Raw genomic sequence first — 18,150 nt, forward strand, 5'->3', positions numbered from 1 at the left:
AAAAAAACAAGACCCATCGATATGCTGCCAGAAGAGCTTCATTTTATTTTTTTTAAGATTTTATTTATTTATTTGACAGAGAGATAGAGAGCACAAGTAGGCAGAGCAGCAGGCAGAGGGAGAGGGAGAAACAGGCTCCCCACTGAGCAGGGTGCCCTACATGGGGCTCAATTCCAGGACCCTAGGATCATGACCTGAGCCGAAGGCAGACGTTTAACCGACTCAGCCACCTAGGCGCCCCTTGACATCCATTAGCATGATAGATGGTTCTCCATCTCCTCACTTTCCATCTGCAGGTGTCTTTAGCTCTAAAATGAAGCTCTTGGGGTGCCTCTGATTTTAAAACAAAGATAGTAACAAGAGAAGGGCATTATATCATAATAAAGGGGTCTATCCATCAAGAAGATCTAACAATTATATTTATGCCCCCAACTTGGGAGTAGCCAAATATAGAAATCAATTAATAACAAACATAAAGAAACTCAATAATACAATAGTAGTGGGGTATTTTAACAGCCCACTTACAGCAATGGACAGATCATCTAAGCAGAAAATCAACAGGGAAACAGTGGCTTTGAATAACACTCCCGACCGGATGGACTTAACAGATATATTCAGAGCATTTCATCCTAAAGAAGCAGAATACACATTCTTTTTGAGTGCACGTGGAACATTCTCCAGAATAGACCACACAATGGGTCACAAATCGGGTCTCAATGGGTACAAAGAGACTGAAATCATACCATACATATTTTCAGACCACAACACTATGAAACTTGAAGTGAACCACAAGAAAAATTTGGAAAGACTTCAAATACATGGAGGTTAATGAGCATCCTACTAAAGAACGAACGGATTAACCAAGAAATTAAAGAATAATTTAAAAAATAGATGGAAGCAAATGAAAATGAAAACACAACAGTCCAAAACCTTTGGGATGCAGCAAAGGCAGTCCTCAGATGGAAGTATATTGCAATACATGCCCACCTCAACAATCAAGAAAAGTCTCAAATACACAATGTAACCTTACATCTAAAGGAACTAGAAAAGGAACAGCAAATAAAGCCTAAAGCCAGGAGAAGAAGGAAATAACACAGATTAGAACAGGCATAAATGATATGGAAATTTAAAAAAAGAACAGTAGAACAGATTAACAAAATAAGAACTATTTAACAAAGTAGTGGAAGTCTTAGCCTCAGCAATCAGACAACAAAAGAAATAAAAGGCATCCAAATTGGCAAGGAAGAAGTCAAAGTTTCCCTACTTGCAGACAACATGATACTCTATGTAGAAAACCCAAAAGACTACACCAAAAAATTGCTAGAACTGATACGTGAATTCAGCAAAGTCACGGGATATAAAATCAATGTGCAGAAATCTGTTGCATTTCTATACACCAATAATGAAGCAGCACAGAAGAAATCAAGGAATCCATCCCATTTGCAATTGCACCAAAAACAATAAAATACCTAGGAATAAACGTAACAGGTAAGAGTTCTGTACTCTGAAAAATATAGATCACTTATGAAAGAAAGTGAAAAGGACACAAAGAAATGGAAAAGCATTCCATGCTCATGAACTGGAAGAACAAACATTGTTAAAATGTCTATACTACCCAAAGCAATCCACACATTTAATTCAATTCCTATCAAAATACCACCAGCATTTTTCACAGAGCTAGAACAAGCAGTCCTAAAATTAGTATGGAACCAGAAAAGACCCCAAATAGCCAAAGCAACTCTGAAAAAGAAGAACAAAACTGCTGGCATCATGATTCCACGCTGTAGTACAAAGCTATAGTCATTAAGACAGTATGATACTGGTACAAAAACAGACACATAGGTCAATGGAACAGAATAGAAAACCCAAAAATGGATCCACAACTATATGGTCAACAAATCTTTGATAAAGCTGTAAAGAATATCCAACGGAAAAAAAACGGTCTCTTCAACAAGTGATGTTGGGAAAACTGGATAGCAACATGCAGAATGAAAGTGGACCATTTTCTTAAATAATACACAAAAATAAACTCAAATGGATGAAAAACCTAAATGTGAGACAGGAAACCATCAAAATCCTAGAGGAAAACACAGGCAGAAACCTCTTTGACCTTGGCCATAGAACTTCTTACTAGACATGTCACTACAGGCAAGGAAAACAAAAGCAAAAATGAACGACTGGGACTTCCTCAAGACAAAAAGCTTCTACACAGTGAAGGAAGCAATCAACAAACCTAAAAGGCAGCCTACAGAATGGGAGAAGATATTTGCAAGCAATATATCTGATAAAGGGTTAGTATCCAAAATCTATAAAAAACTTATCAAACTCAACACCCAAAAAACAATCCAATTAAGAAATTAGCAGACATGAATAGACACTTCTCCAAAGAAGACATCTGGGGGCACCTAGATGGCACAGTAAGCATCCAACTCTTGGTTTTGGCTCAGGTCGTGATCTCAGGGTTGTGAAGTCAAGCCCCACATTGGGCTCCACGCTCAGCCGGGAGTCTGCTTCTCCCTCCCTCTCTCCTTTTGTGCTCTCTCTCTCTCTCTCTCTCTGTCTCTCAAATAAAAATAAATACATCTTTAAAAAATAAAAAATAAAATTAAAAAAATTTTTAAAAATTGAAATCTTGCCATTTGCAATGATGTGGATGGAGCTAGAGTGTATTATGCTAAGCAAAGTAAGTCAGTCAGAGAAAGACAAATACCAGATGATCTCATTCATATGTGGAATTTAGGAAAGAACACAGATGAACATATGGGAAGGAGGAAAAGAAAAAAAAAAAAGAGAGAGGAAAACAAACCATAATCTTAACAATACGAAACAAACTGATGATTGATGGAGGTATGTGGATGGGGGATAGGCTAGCTTTGTGATGGGTATTAAGAAGGGCACTTGTTATGGTGAGCACCAGGTGTTGTATGTAAGTGATGAGTTACTGAATTCTACTCCAGAAACCAATACTGCACTAAATGTTCACTAACTAAAATATAAATTAAAAGATTTTAAAAATTTAAAATTAAAAAAAAGTATTGTGCCTGGAAGTTATGGGGGTAGGGTAAAGATAAGTAAGAGTGGCCACTAGCTAAGGACGAATTGATCCTGGAAGACAAAAGGTTGGCTCCCTTGCCTCAAAGGGAGACAACTCCTGTGCCATTCATTGTCCAGAGCTCCCTGTGGGATCAGGAAGAGATAGACTTCAGATCAGCACTGTCCAATAGAAAATTAATGTGAGCCACATACACAATTTAAAATATTTTAGTAGCTATGTTTTTTCAAGTATTAACAGTGAGAAACATGTTTAAACATTAAAATGTAAAAAGAATAGGTAAAATGAATTTTTTAATTATATTTTGTTTTACCAAAATATTCAAAATATATTATTTCAACATGCAATCAGTATATAGGTTATTGGGATATTGTACATTTTTTCATACTAAGTCTTTGAAATCTATTCTGTATTCTACTTTTAAATCTCAATTCAGATGCTAATTTTTATCAAATATTTGATCTATATTAAGATTTCATCAAATTTACAGTTGAAAAAGAACATCACGTACCCATATTTCAAAGCTTTCTAATAACTGATAATGTATCAGTTTTTAAGATTTAAATTATAATTAAAATTCACAATTCAGATCCTCAGCCATACTTACCACACTTTTTGCTAGTGCTTGCCATACTACAGTGCAGCTTTAACTCAGCTTCTTCCCTGCCTTATCCTGATTCCTTCAACCCCTCATAGGTTTCACACAGGACTCCTTCAGTAAATCACTTGTACAGGAACCCTTATCTTAGGTTATACTTCTGGGAACCCACCCTATCTATATAGACTGTAATCAATTCCCCTCTTGGAGATTTGCAATACAACCTAGTATCTTAAAAGCATTGACTGAGAAATTCTCTGGTAAAGAACTCTGTTTAAAAATTTAAATCCAGGGCGCCTGGGTGGCTCAGTTGGTTAAGCGACTGCCTTCGGCTCGGGTCATGATCCTGGTGTCCCTGGATCGAGTCCCGCATCAGGCTCCCTGCTCGGTGGGGAGTCTGCTTCTCCCTCTGACCCTCCTCCCTCTCATGCTCTCTGTCTCTCATTCTCTCTCTCGCAAATAAATAAAATCTTAAAAAAAATAAATAAAAATTTAAATCCAGAGTTCTATAAATTTATTTAACTGCTTTTTCTCCCAGAAGAGCTCCTAGAATCTCCAGGAATACTAGTTTTCAAGGAGCACAGTTTGAGGCTGTACTGGAGCATTATTCTCAAGCAATTCCAAAGATACCTGGAGGGTTAAAACTAGCACATATTAAATGACAGCAAAAACAAAGGGAAAACATATACACAATTACCAGTCAACAAGTATTTCTTGAATATAGTATCATGAAAGGAGTCCCAACTCTGCCAACTAACTGGGTGACCTCAAGCAAGTCATATTTTCTTTCTAGATTTAGGTCTCCCCAACTATACAATAAAAATAATAATAATAGTTACTTCACAGGGTTATAGTGGGGAGTAATGTCTGTATCCACTACTGTGATCAATGCTTTATATACAGTATCTCATTAAGACACATAAATACTAATAATTACAGTTGTTGTTATCATCATCACCATTAGAAAGGCACTGTGGAGACGTAACCTATCTTCTTTATAATAATGCCAGATAAATCTTCCTTAAGCACAGACCTAGTCCTGTCACTGTCTTGACTCAAAAATTTCCTTTGGTGCTCCAGCATCTTTATCTTGCTATTCAAGGACCTCTCAGGTCTACTTACAAATCTACCATTACAAATTGATTTCCCATTTTGCTTTCCATGCATTCCAGGCAATGATCAGTCTTTGAGGAATTCCAACATTAGAGGACCATTTAGAAAAAGATGAACCAATAAGGAGATAGAGAGGAAGTAGCCAAAGAGATAAAGAGGGAAAATTAGGACTGTGTGGTTCTCTATTATTCAAGGAAACAGAGTATTTTAGAAAGAAGAAAATAATCAACTGTCTCAAATGTGCTAAGAGTTTCAAGTTAGTTAATAGTAGAGCTATAAAAGTTTGTAAAGGGCTTGTGAAAGAAGATGTTGAGTTCAGTTTACACATAAGTGTAAGGTAATACCTAAAAAGCCAAAGGGAACTACCTACTAAATGGTTAGAGCAATGGTGTTGACTATAGTGTGTATCACTTCTCACTAGGGAAGAAGGAAGTGGAGTGCCAACTCATGTGTTGAGCATCAAACATTCCCAAGGATGACCATTATTTGTGGAAGTGAGTTGAGCATGATTACCTATGTGTTAATGTAGAAAAATGATTGAAAAGCACTCAGAGTGCTTTTGGTAGTAGAGCTTTATATGAGAACTAAAAGTTGTCAACAAAGCAGTTATAATTAAAGTCCTGAGAATGAAAAAGATACCCAAGGAAAAAAGAGAAGACAGAACAGAGGACCAAGACTAAGACTTAAGAAAAATCATAGTTAGAAGACAAGAGGAAAAGAAAGTGAATGAGGAAAGAAAAGGAGGGTGTGGAGAAGTAATAAGAGAATTTAGTGTGTAACAACCTGAAAAAGGAGAAAACAACAAATAGACCAAAGCAGAACAGAAAAGGTAAAACAGGATAAGTTTACAAAGAGAGTGGACTAAAGGAAATGGAATTTTTTAGTATAGTTGACACCATGTGTTACATTAGTCTCAGGTGTGATCACACGGTGATTCAATATACATTATGCTATGCTCAAGTGTACACCACAATGTAGCTCACCACATCTGTCACCATACAATGTTATTACAATACCACTGACTTTTATTCCCATGACTTATTCATTCCATATCTAGAAGCCTGGATCTCCCACACCCCTTCACCTATTTTGCTCATTCCCCACTCCCATCCCCCTGGCAACCATCAGTTTGTCCTCTGTATTTATAGGTCTGATTGTCCTTTATGTTTGTTTGTTTATTCATTTGTTTTGTTTTTTAGATTCCACATATAAATGAAATCATATGGCATTTGCCTTTCTCAGTCTGACTTATTTTACTTAGCATAACATCCTCTAGGTCTATCGGGAAATGGCATTTTTATTGAATATTTGCTAATCATCAAGCAGAGGCGAGCTAATATGTGTGATTAAAGAACCAGTGAAAAGGAATATGAATGAACAGACAAGAAAAAGGAGAAAACTATAGAAGAAAAGTCTCTCAAAAGAAGAGAAGACATAAATGAGGATCTAAGTAAGATTGGAAAGTTTTAAAGAGTAAGAAAGAACACCACTTCTTTGAAACTGAAGAAAAAGATGAGAAGAAAGAGTCAAGAACAGAAAATCTAAAAATTCTTGTTCCTGACCCTAAGAAACTGCCAACAGCTTAATGCACTCCTTAACACTAAAATATGCCTCAAAATAATAATGTTCAGAACTATCACCTGTGAGGATAAACTTTAGATCACTTGTCAGCACTACACTTACTCTGTTACCTTAGTACCATCTCTCCAGCCATGAAGGAAAACAAAGTCATAACATATGCATCACATCTTTGATTTCAGACTCTTTACCAGCTGAGATTTCAGTCCTTATTTTAGTTTCTATGACTCCTCACTTAACAAATCAATCTGTTCACATGCCTTAAACCTTTACTCCTGTCTCTGAATTATACATCAGAGTAAATGGTATGTAGCTTACAGAATACCTCTTACTTTCAAAACTGACATTGCAGTTATTTTCTCAAATCAGCCTGTCTATATGTCCCAGGTCCAACATACCAAGTGACTGAAAGTGAGATGGCTGCACACACACATCATGTACTATACTTCCCAGCTGCCCACACAACACTTCAAGATGGGCGACACTAAGGAGTTAGCTGAGAATATCAAATGCACTATAAGAAAAGCCTGCTGCAGATTTTTCAAGTAAACACTAAGGGATGCCATGTTGAGTGTGTTCCAGCAATTAGTAGTTTACAAGCAATGTAGCTAATTGGCTCATCAGTCTTCAATGGAAGTGTTTCCATAAACATTCTGCCAGCTACAAGACACCATGCGTGCATGTTAAAATGTGTCAGAACAAGAGTTCATCATCCCCTTTCAAATGAAGAATGAACTGCATCTCCTCAAGCACAATGTATTTGGTAGAAAGATTATTGTATTTGTGACTTTATGCTTATCTAAGAACACTCTTGAGATATAATAACAGTTAAATATACACAACATCAACATAGCAATAGATGGAAATAATGAGGCAGCAGCTGTTGCCTTTGAAACCATATATAGGCTGTGAGTAATTGGTGGTAAATACCAAACATTTTATCTAAGTCCTAACTGCAATGTTGTTGAGCAGAGTAGATGGAGCTGACCTGTTACTTAGGGACAGTTAACTAAAAATGAACTGCTATTTTCTCTTATAAATAAATGTTCAATACAGCTGAGATTTAAAAGATAAGATCTTTCAACACAGGTGACCCAAAATGACACCAGTAAATTTTTTAAATCTCTATTTTCCCTGGGACACATTTTTTTTCCCTTAAACAAAAATAAAAATGCATTGAATAATCAGGGAGGCAATAGGTAACATTTTAAAAGTTCAATATTGGAAAATTCTATAATAGCATTTGTTGTTTAAGTAAGTACCCAAGTATACTGATAGGAAGATTTATTACACTTCCAAGATACCATTTTCCAGGGATAATTGTTTCCAGGAATAATTGTCTAGAAGTAATCGTTTTCTCTGACTACTATGGATGATAGTAAGTCTTGATTTCTAATTCCTGTTGGAAAAGAAGTCTATAAACCTAGGGTCTTACAAATCATGAAGATGAAGAACTACGGAAATGTATAAAGAGGGATAAATTTTTTAAATACCCTGAATACATGTATTATGCACGTAACAAATTGTGCATTTTTCAATACAGATGTTTACTTCTCACCAGGGAGGGGACAGTCCCTTAGCCACTAGTCATACCACCTACCCTGCTAGAAATACTCATGAGCCATGCGAAGTGGGGCAAGCTGTCAGCTGCTACTGGCCCAAGCTTTACAAACATACGGTTGGGAGGCTCCTGCATTAGCAGCCTCAGTAGCACAGCATTTCTTTTAGTATAAAATGCCATAGCCCCGTATTTGGGAAGGAGAGCTATAGTTAGAGGGCCCTAATGGATTCAAAAATCTCCTCATTAATCTTCCTAACCCTCCAACTGGCTCATAATAGCCTTGGTGGAGGCCCACAATTAAAAACAGATGGGGAAGTATGTTAGCAGAGGCAGGATTCCAAAGAATTCGCAAGCCCTCTCCCACTTGACATACATCAACATGAAGCCAACAGTCCATGTTTCCAATTGCTGGCTCTGCTAGTAGTAACTACCAAGACTGCTGGTGTTAAACTGCATATTCCAGATAATTCAGACCAAAGTATATGCAGGTTTGATCAGTGCTAAGCTACCCCTGTGCAGGCATCTTGGCTTGTCTGGGCAGTAGACAAGAATGTTGAACCTTAATCTTTCTCTGAACACACTCGAAATCTCAAATTAATTATGCCTCTATACCTTAAGGAAGGCATATTTTTATATTTATTTTATAACTTATCCTTGAACAACACAGGTTTGACCCAGTCCCCTTATAAGGTGGATTTTTGGTATATAGTATAGTACTATAAATGTATTTTCTCTTCCTTGTGATCTTCTAAATAACATTTTCCTTTCTCTAGTGTATTGTAAGAATACAGTGTACAATATGCATAACATACAAAATAGGTGTTAATCAACTGTTTATGTTATCAGTAAGCCTTCTGTAGTAGGCTATTAGTAGTCAAGTTCTGGGAGAGTCGAAAGTTATACACGGGTTTTTGACTGCACGGGGGTCAGCATCCCTAACTCACGTATTGTTAAAGGTCAACAATACGTCACTAGGAATCTAAAAATGTATAGGTATTACGATAAAGCAGTTAGTGTTTGCATGAGAAAACTATTAACATTATGTTTAAATGTTCAAAGGAAAAAGAATTTGATACCCATTAAGAATTAAATCTGGGGGCGCCTGGGTGGCTCAGTCGTTAAGCGTCTGCCTTCGGCTCAGGTCATGATCCCAGCGTCCTGGGATCGAGCCCCGCGTAGGGCTCCCTGCTCAGTGGGAAGTCTGCTTCTCCCTCTCCCACTCCCCCTGCTTGTGTTCCTCTCTCACTGTGTCTCTCTCTGTCAAATAAATAAATAAAATCTTAAAAAAAAAAAAAAGAATTAAATCTGTTTACTTGTTTACTACCTGTCTTCCCACTAAAATATCAGCTCTATGAGGGCAAGCCTTGTCTGCCTAGTTCACTTCTGTGAGCCTAGCACATAGAACAGACCCTGGCCTAGACAAAGGTTTCAATAAATATTTAATTTTTTTTTAATAAAAGAGAAAGAAATGCAAGTCTCTAAGAAAAGACAGGCTAGACATAGACCACATCTTCCTATCAACTATATATGTACTCACCTATACTCATATGGGAGAGAGTCGTCTTTCCCTACTTAATGGTAAAACAAAGGAAAATGGAAGTTGAGAGTCACTATTTTATTTCCCCTTCATATGTGCTTCGACAGCCTTTGAGATATACAAGGCATTTACCAGACATTATTACAACTGTTTACACGTCTATTTACCCCAGTAGACTATTAATACCTAGGATATATCTTATTTATTTCTGTATTTCCAGGGCCCAAAATAAAACCAAATTCAGATACCAAATATTTAACCAAAATAGGTAAATATTAGGCAAATGCTGTAAATATTAACAAATGTTTACAAATGAATAAAGGACTTAAGAGTCTAAATATGGTTTCTTTTGTAATCTTCTCTCTTTCTTAATGATACCTTAGTGAAATACTGACTATTCACTTCCTTTCTACAACCCTTCTCTCTCAGAGTAAGCCCATATTTTGTTTGAGATTGGAACAAACTCTGAACCAGGTTTATTTAATAGTCCACATAATTTTTGTCCTTTTCCTTTTTTTAATCAAAGCATTGAAAAAAACACAAAAGAATGTCTTTTTTTTTTTTCAGTTGTAATTCAAATCTGTAATTCCATCCAATTTTTTTTTTACTAGCTGAAGGCAAAAGCTAAAGCCAGCATAATTGAGAAGACTACCCACTGTAGGGATCTCACAGTACCACTAAATTACATGTAAAGCAAATTTCAACCTAGTTTCCTCTACAACTTTAAATTCAGCTGACAAATCTTTAAGAATTTTGCTAAACCCAGATCAATACTTACCTTCTTTTCCAAACAACAAATAATGTTTATGAATAGAAAGAATATATATACACATACAGACATATATATATACACATTTGTTACAATTCTCTGTTCTTTGCAATTTCATGTATGAACAGCAAATGCCATACACTGTATCATATCACTTTTGTAAAATTAGTTTCTCACATAAGCCAAATAAAGTACCATAATCTTACATCATAAGGGATCCCAAAGCAACAGGCCATGTGTGTTTGCATGTGTCAAATATTTTCTTCCTTTTAAAAATAACCATCCAAATGTTTCATTTCAGAGATAATACCTGAACAAGTATCAATCTAAAAAGTCAATTGCATTTCAATGCACCAACAACACCAGAAATATAATTGATTTGAGTCCAGAAACATACCCACATATATCTGAAACTTTGGCATTTAACAAAAGTGACATATCCAAACCGTTTTTCAAAGTAGTTGTACCAATTTACACTCCACCAAGAAATGTATAAAAGATCCTGTTACTTCAAAGTCTTTCTGACATGTCAGACTTTTTAATTTCTGCCAACTGAATTGCATAAAACGGTGCCTCATTTGCATATCTCTGACCACCAGTGAAGCTGAATGTCTATTTTTTTTTATTTTTTTAAATATTTATTTATTTGACAGAGAGAGACACAGTGAGAGAGGGAACACAAGCAGGGGGAGTGGGAGAGGGAGAAGCAGGCTTCCCGCGGAGCAGGGAGCCCGATGTGGGGCTCGATCCCAGGACCCTGGGATCATGACCCAAGCCGAAGGCAGACACCCAATGACTGAGCCACCCAGGCGCCCCTGAATGTCTCTTTACATTTTCATTGGTGTTTATTCCTCTGTAAAATTCTCTTTATGCCCATTTTTCTTTTGCTTTTCTTATTGATTTGTGTTCTTGTGATTATCCTGTTGTGTTTAAGTCAATATTTTCCCCAACTGTGTCTTTTCATTTTCTTTAAGAATTTTTTGATGTAAGAAAGTTAATTTTGATATAATAAAATACATTAGTCTTTTCTTTATAGTTTTTTGTTTCATGTTTAATAAATCCCGTTATACATCCAAAGCCTTAAAATATTCATCCTATTTATAATGAGTTTTTAATATTTGCTTTTGATATTTAGATCCTAAATCTACCTGGAGTTGATGTTCTGTACATGATTATGAGAAAGCAAATGGCAGAAAGATTGAATAAGAGAGAGAGAAGTCAAAAGAAAATGGCAGCTGAGAGAAGGAGAAACTGGGGAAAGAATTCTTCCCCCCTTCAGAAAGTCAGAGAGATAAAATTGGAGTTCTCATATCAGTGAGGTCATATGATACATGTCTTTCTCTGATTGACTTATTTCACTCAGCATAATACCCTCCAGTTCCATCCACGTCGTTGCAAATGGCACTGATATGAGGAATTCTTAATCTCAGGAAACAAACTGAGGGTTGCTGGAGTGGGGGGGGGGTGGGAGGGATGGTGTGGCTGGGTGATAGACATTGGGGAGGGTGTGCTATGGTGAGCGCTGTGAATTGTGTAAGACTGTTGAATCACAGACCTGTACCTCTGAAACAAATAATACATTATATGTTAAAAAAAAAAAAAAAAGAAGAAGATAGCAGGAGGGGAAGAATGAAGGGGGGGAAATCGGAGGGGGAGATGAACCATGAGAGATGATGGACTCTGAGAAACAAACTGAGGGTTCTAGAGGGGAGGGGGGTGGGGGGATGGGTTAGCCTGGTGATGGGTGTTAAAGAGGGCACGCTCTGCATGGAGCACTGGGTGTTATACACAAACAATGAATCATGGAACACTATATCAAAAACTAATGATGTAATGTATGGTTATTAACATACCATAATAATAAAAAATAAAAAAAAATTGGAGTTCTGAGTCTGCCTAAGAGGAAATCCAAAATATCTCATACCTTCAATTCAGACTTTTGAGGTGCTACACCCAAGAATAACAGCTAGCCAAAAATAGACCAACTTTTAAAAATTAATTCTACAGCAGCGCCTAGGTGGCTCAGTCTTTAAGCATCTGCCTTCGGCTCAGGTCATGATCCCAGGGTCCTGGGATCGAGCCCCACATCGGGCTCCGTGCTCAGTGGGAAGCCTGTTTCTCCCTCTCCCACTCCCCCCTGCTTGTGCTCCCTCTCTCGCTGTGTCCCTCTCTGTCAAATAAATAAATAAAATCTTAAAAAAAAAATTAATTCTACAATTTGTCATGCAAAATGCTCAGCATCCAATCAAAAATTATCCAAGATACCAGGAAACAAAATCAGGTATTGGAAAAGCAAAAGAAATAACAGATAATAGAAACAAACATATAAGAAAGCCATCTATTTATACAGAAATTAGCTGTAATTGAGATGTTCACGAGAAATAATGGCAAGATGAAAATTTCAGCAGGGAATTGGAATTTGGAAAGAAATTAGAGAAATGAAAACTCTATTTCCATAGAAATGGAAACTATTTTTAAAAAAACAAATGGAAATTCAAGAACTAAAAATGTACAGTAACTAATGTAAAAAGTTCACTGGACAGACTTAAAAACAGATGGGAAAAAGCAGAGCAAAAGTGTCGTAAATCTAAAGACAGATACAAAGGGGTGCCTCGGTGGCACAGGTGGTTGAGCGCACAACTCTAGGTTTTGCTCAGGTAGTATCTCACGGTCATGAGATTGAGCCCCACGTCAGGCTCCGTGCTCAGCAGAGTCTGCTTGAGATTCTCTCCCTCTCCCTCCCTCCCTCTCTAAAAAATAAATCTTTGTGGGATGCCTGGGTGGCTCAGTCGGTTAAGCATCTGCCTTCAGCTCAGTTATGATCCCAGAGTCCTGGGATCGAATCCCACATCAGGCTCCATGCTCAGCGGGGAGCCTGCTTCTCCCTCTGCCTGCAGCTCCCCCTGTTGTGCTCTCTCTCTGGCAAATAAATAAATAAAAGCTTTAAAAGTAAATAAATCTTTTTAAAATAAATAAATAAATAAAAGATAGACATAAAATTAAAACCTATTAAAGTACCATTTTACAATACCACAAAAATGAATTACATGTTTCTGAATCAGAAGACTCATTACTATTAAAATGTCAGGTCAGTACAAATTGATCTGTAGATCCAATATAATCCCAATCAAAATCCCAGCAGGCTTTTTTGTAAAAATTAAGAAGCTGATTCCAAAATTTCTATGGCAGTGCAAGGGACCCAGAATTACAAAATCAAGATAATTTTTATTTTAACACTTACTCTGAGGTACACTAATCAAGACCACGTGTTACTCGTATAAGGGTAGACATACAAATCAATGAAACAGAACAAAGTTCCCAAGTAGACACACAGATAATGGTCAACTGATTTTCAAAAACAGGTGCAAAAGAAATTCAATTGAGAAAGAGTAATTTTTTTCAAAAGCTATACTAAAACAATTAAACTTCCATATGCATCCACATAATACTAGATCAACTGAATTCCCATATGAAAAAGAAAATGAATCATGACCCCTAACTCACACCATTCATAAAAATTTATTTCCAGGTAGACTGTAATGGCAAAACAATAAAGCCCATAGATGATTACATATGAGAATATCTTCTTGACTTACAGTAGGCAAAGTTTTTTTAACAGAACAGAAAAATCTCTATCCATAAAGGAATAAAATAATTAACTGTAATTTATCAAAATTACTTCTAAATATCAAAAATGTTTAATATAATTAGAGAAGATATTTTTAATATCCACCACTAACAAAAGACTCATATCTAGAACACACAAAAAGTCATCAGAGAAATAAAAATTAAAACTACAGTGGAAAACTACTACATACACTTGAATCAAAAACACTGACTCTTGCTAACAGCAAGTTAGTAAGAATGTAGAGCAACTGGAATTCTTATACATTACTAATTAGAGTGTTAACTAGAAAATCTACTTCAGAAAACTGTTTGGTAAAATCTATTAAAGCTGAATGTATACCTTATGACCTAGTGATTTCATCCTAAGTATAACCAGCAGGAAAGTCTACATTCAGGCACCAAAAGTAATGCACAAATATGTACACAGCAGCACTGTTCCTTAAGGCCAAAACCTGTAAAAACTCAACTGCCCATCAATCTAACATGAATAAGTAAATTATGATCTATTTATCAATGAATTGAATGAACTACTACATGTTGAGATCTCACAAACACAACGTTGAGCAAAAGAAGCCAGACTCAGGAGATATACTATATAGATCCTACTTATGTAAAGTTCAAAAGAGGCAAAAAACTAACCTATGTAATAACCTAGGATAATTGTTACCATTGAGGTAAAAGAAGTGATGACTGTTTGGAGGCACAAGGGGTGCTTCTCGGATTCTGCTAAGTTTCTCTTTCTTGATCTGAGTGGAGGTTACATTGTGCGTTTACAATGTGAAATTGTATTGTGTTGTTCACAATAATGTATGCACTTTCCTGTATTTCTTATTCTCTGTAAACAATTAAAAAACCTTAAATATAACCAACTGTGTGACTTAGAAGCAATGTCTATACATTGCAGGGGTACAGTACAGTCTATACGAGGGTAGCATACATACCAAAGGCAAAACATGTAGTCCGAACATTATAAACAATTCTCAGCTAATTCCCAGCTGATTGTTATGTAACTATTCTAAAACTAAATAAAATACTGGGTTTAATACTTGGCCATTGTATAGATGTAAGTATAGGAGTAAGCTGTAAGATCATGAGTGAAAAATAAATCATCACTATGTGGGCCATCTTTGCTGGATTTCTACGGTTCTACCCACAGATGACCTTTCCTTTCACCATTTTTCCTTAATACTATTCATGTCCTTATCTTCCATAGGCAAATTCTTTAGGTAATCAAATGCCCACATTATTTATCACTTCAGGTCTCTAAAGCCACTAAAGTCAGTAAAACAGAATAAAACAGAATCCTGTTGTAATGCTACATAAATTAGTCTCTCGTAGAAGAAGAAATTTTCTAAATTAGTCTCAAATTCTTCTTGAAAATAAGTCAATAAATACACAAATAAAAATATCTTCTACCTCCAATATTTTTTCACTTTCCCAAATACTTTAAACTTATTATTTGCTCTTCATTCGTCCTTTATAGTATGCCACTGGACAAAGCCCTTAAAAAAAGGGCAGGAAACTAAAATATGTTTCTAGTATCAAAGAGTTGCTTGAATCAGAATTCATTCTCCTGATACTTCAGCTCCACCACTGAGCTAAAATTCCTTCCAAGTTTTTCAGAACAGTGCTCTCACTGTTACTATCTCTGCTGTCCATAGGATAAGCATTGGCCATTCCCCAAATTCCAGAACCATTTGCCATTTCACTGCCTTCCTCCCACACTCAAGTGGCAAGAGTTCAATTTGGCAGTTTGTCAAAAAGAATCAGAGTGTAAAGCACTTGGTGATTTTTAACCAAATGTTGTTGTGTATACAGCATACGCCATATATATCACATAATATGATTTCACACATTATAATAGAACACAGTGAAGGATATACTATATAATCCTAGAATCCAAATGTACTTCTCTTTGAGACCTTCTCTTTAAAATAATTTTCTTTTATTGAGCCAAAAGCCATTAACTTACTTTTTTTTAAAGACATACTATTTCATGACAACTTATGCTATTACTGTTCCCTAAGAATGACCAATGTCTTACATATTTTATTATTAGGTGTTTTATAAAAACTATGTTGTCAAAAAGATCACATTATGTGACAAAAACAATACCAGAATAGTGTTCATATTCCTCACCAAAAGACTCAGCAAAGAAAGCATAAGAGATATGTTATAAATGCAAAGATAAAATCATTATAAAATTTTATAATATACAGTGACAAAATGATGCTCCAGTTTTTAAATTTATTTAACATTTACCAGGTGGTTATTATGTGTCAGGTATTGCTCTTCAAATAAGACCTGGTATTTGCCATCTCCAAGGAATTAAGAGTCTAGACTTACTGAACAAGTAAATTAATGTTTGGTGTATGAAGTAGTAAATCCTATGAAAGAGAGATGCTCAGGGTCTGTGGGGACACAGAAGAGGGACATCTAAATCAGCACTATGAGGTCAGTACACACTTCCTGGAAAAGACCTGGGTTAAGCTTTGCTGCAGTGAATAACTGGCTGAATGAGAGGGGTAATCCAGGTGAAGGGAGTAGCTGGTAACAGAAGTGCAGAGGCATAAGACAACATGGACCATTCAAGATACTTCAAGTTCTTGTTTGGAGGAAAGTTTGAGAGGGGGACAGAATTGGGAAATGAGAAGGGAGAGAATGGCAGAAGCCCAATTATGAAATGCTGAGGGAGCTAGGTTTAGAAGTCTGAACTTGATCCAGAAAGACTGTCCCTCTAATCCTTCAAAAACTACTAAAAAGGATTTTAAGCAGCGAAGTAAAATGAGTATATTTTCATCTTTAAAAGGTATATTTGGCTCTGGTATAAGGTAAGGCTAATGCAGTAATCCTGAATTCAGGAGGCAACATTAGTAATGGAGAACAGGGAAAGATCTGAGAGACAAAAGGAGACAGAATTTGTTAAACTTAGAGACTAATTGGAAGAGAGGGTGAAATGAGAATGAAGTCTAAACTGACTTGGTGATACCAGAACAGAGAGGACAGGACAAAGAGTGAGTCTAAGGTGGTAGGGAGCAAGGAGGAGTGATGAATTCATGTGAAATTATCTTGGGCATTATGTTTTCTTTATATTTTCTGAAGAGTCTCTATAAAATATATAACATATAAAAAATAACTCCTCTATATTTGACCTAAAGTTTATTGTAGCTAATATATTCATTTTAATTATTTAATTAGCAAACATTTCCTGATTTTCATGAAGTTATGTTGGGAAGAGAAATATCTGAATACCCCAAGTCTCTTTCACAAAGCCAAAGAGGAATATTTAAGTTTTCTTAACCACTCAAAATAGTTCCTTGCAGCAAGCTGATACATAAATAGGACAGTTCTTTTTTTTTTTTTTTTTAGAAAAAATTTTATTTTATTTATTTATTTATTTATTTATTTAATTTTTATTTATTTATTTATTTTTTTGATTTCTCTATTTTTAATTTTTGGAGGAACCTCCATACAGTTTTCCACAGTGGCTGAACCAATTGACATTCCCACCAACAGTGCATGAGGGTTCCATTTACTCCACGTCCTCTCCCAACACTTATTTCTTGTGTTTTTGATAGTAGCCATTCTGACTGATGTGAGGTGGTGTCTTATTGTGGTTTTGATTTGCATTTCCCTGATGATTAGTGACACTGAGCATCTTTTCATGGGCCTGTTGGGCCACCTGTAGTCTTCTTTGGAGAAGTGTCTATTCGGATCCTCTGCCCATTTTTTAATCAGATCATTTGTTTTTTTTTAGTGTTGAGTTGTATAAGTTCTTTATACATTTTGGATACTAACCCCTTATTGGATATATCATTTGCAAATGTCTTTTCCCATCTAGTAGGTTGCCTTTTTTTTGTTGTTTTTAAGTTCCAAATTCTTTTTTTTGTTTTTGTTTTTGTTTTTGTTTTTGTTTTTTTTATTCTTATGTTAATCCCCATACATTACATCATTAGTTTTAGATGAAGTGTTCCATGATTCATTGTTTGTGCATAACACCCAGTGCTCCATGCAGAATGTGCCCTCCTCAATACCCACCACCAGGCTAACCCATCCTCCCACCCCCCTCCCCTCTAGAACCCTGTTTGTTTTTCAGAAGGACAGTTCTTTTAAAAACAGACTGCAAATGAGACTTACATTCATTAGAAAACTGTTGAATTATCATAAGTAAATACAAAAATGTATACTTTCATTTTATAATATTAACATAGCAACAACATGGGTTAGACATAGTTTATGCGAAGCATTTCTTTTTAAGTTTAGGAAATCTAAACCTCTAGAAAATCGAAAAATAAATGTATTCCTGCGTGGTCAG

At 35.9% G+C, this 18,150-nt stretch overlaps 1 protein-coding gene across 1 annotated transcript in view; it reads right to left on the minus strand.

The window, feature by feature from the left end:
- The window catches only part of CTNNA3 (catenin alpha 3), a 1,723,003-nt gene that overhangs the window by 1,649,143 nt on the left and 55,710 nt on the right, over positions 1-18,150 (minus strand). The gene's annotated exons all lie outside the window — the stretch shown is intronic.

This window comes from Neomonachus schauinslandi, chromosome 6, assembly GCF_002201575.2.
Source record: "Neomonachus schauinslandi chromosome 6, ASM220157v2, whole genome shotgun sequence".
Classification (NCBI taxonomy): domain Eukaryota; kingdom Metazoa; phylum Chordata; class Mammalia; order Carnivora; family Phocidae; genus Neomonachus; species Neomonachus schauinslandi.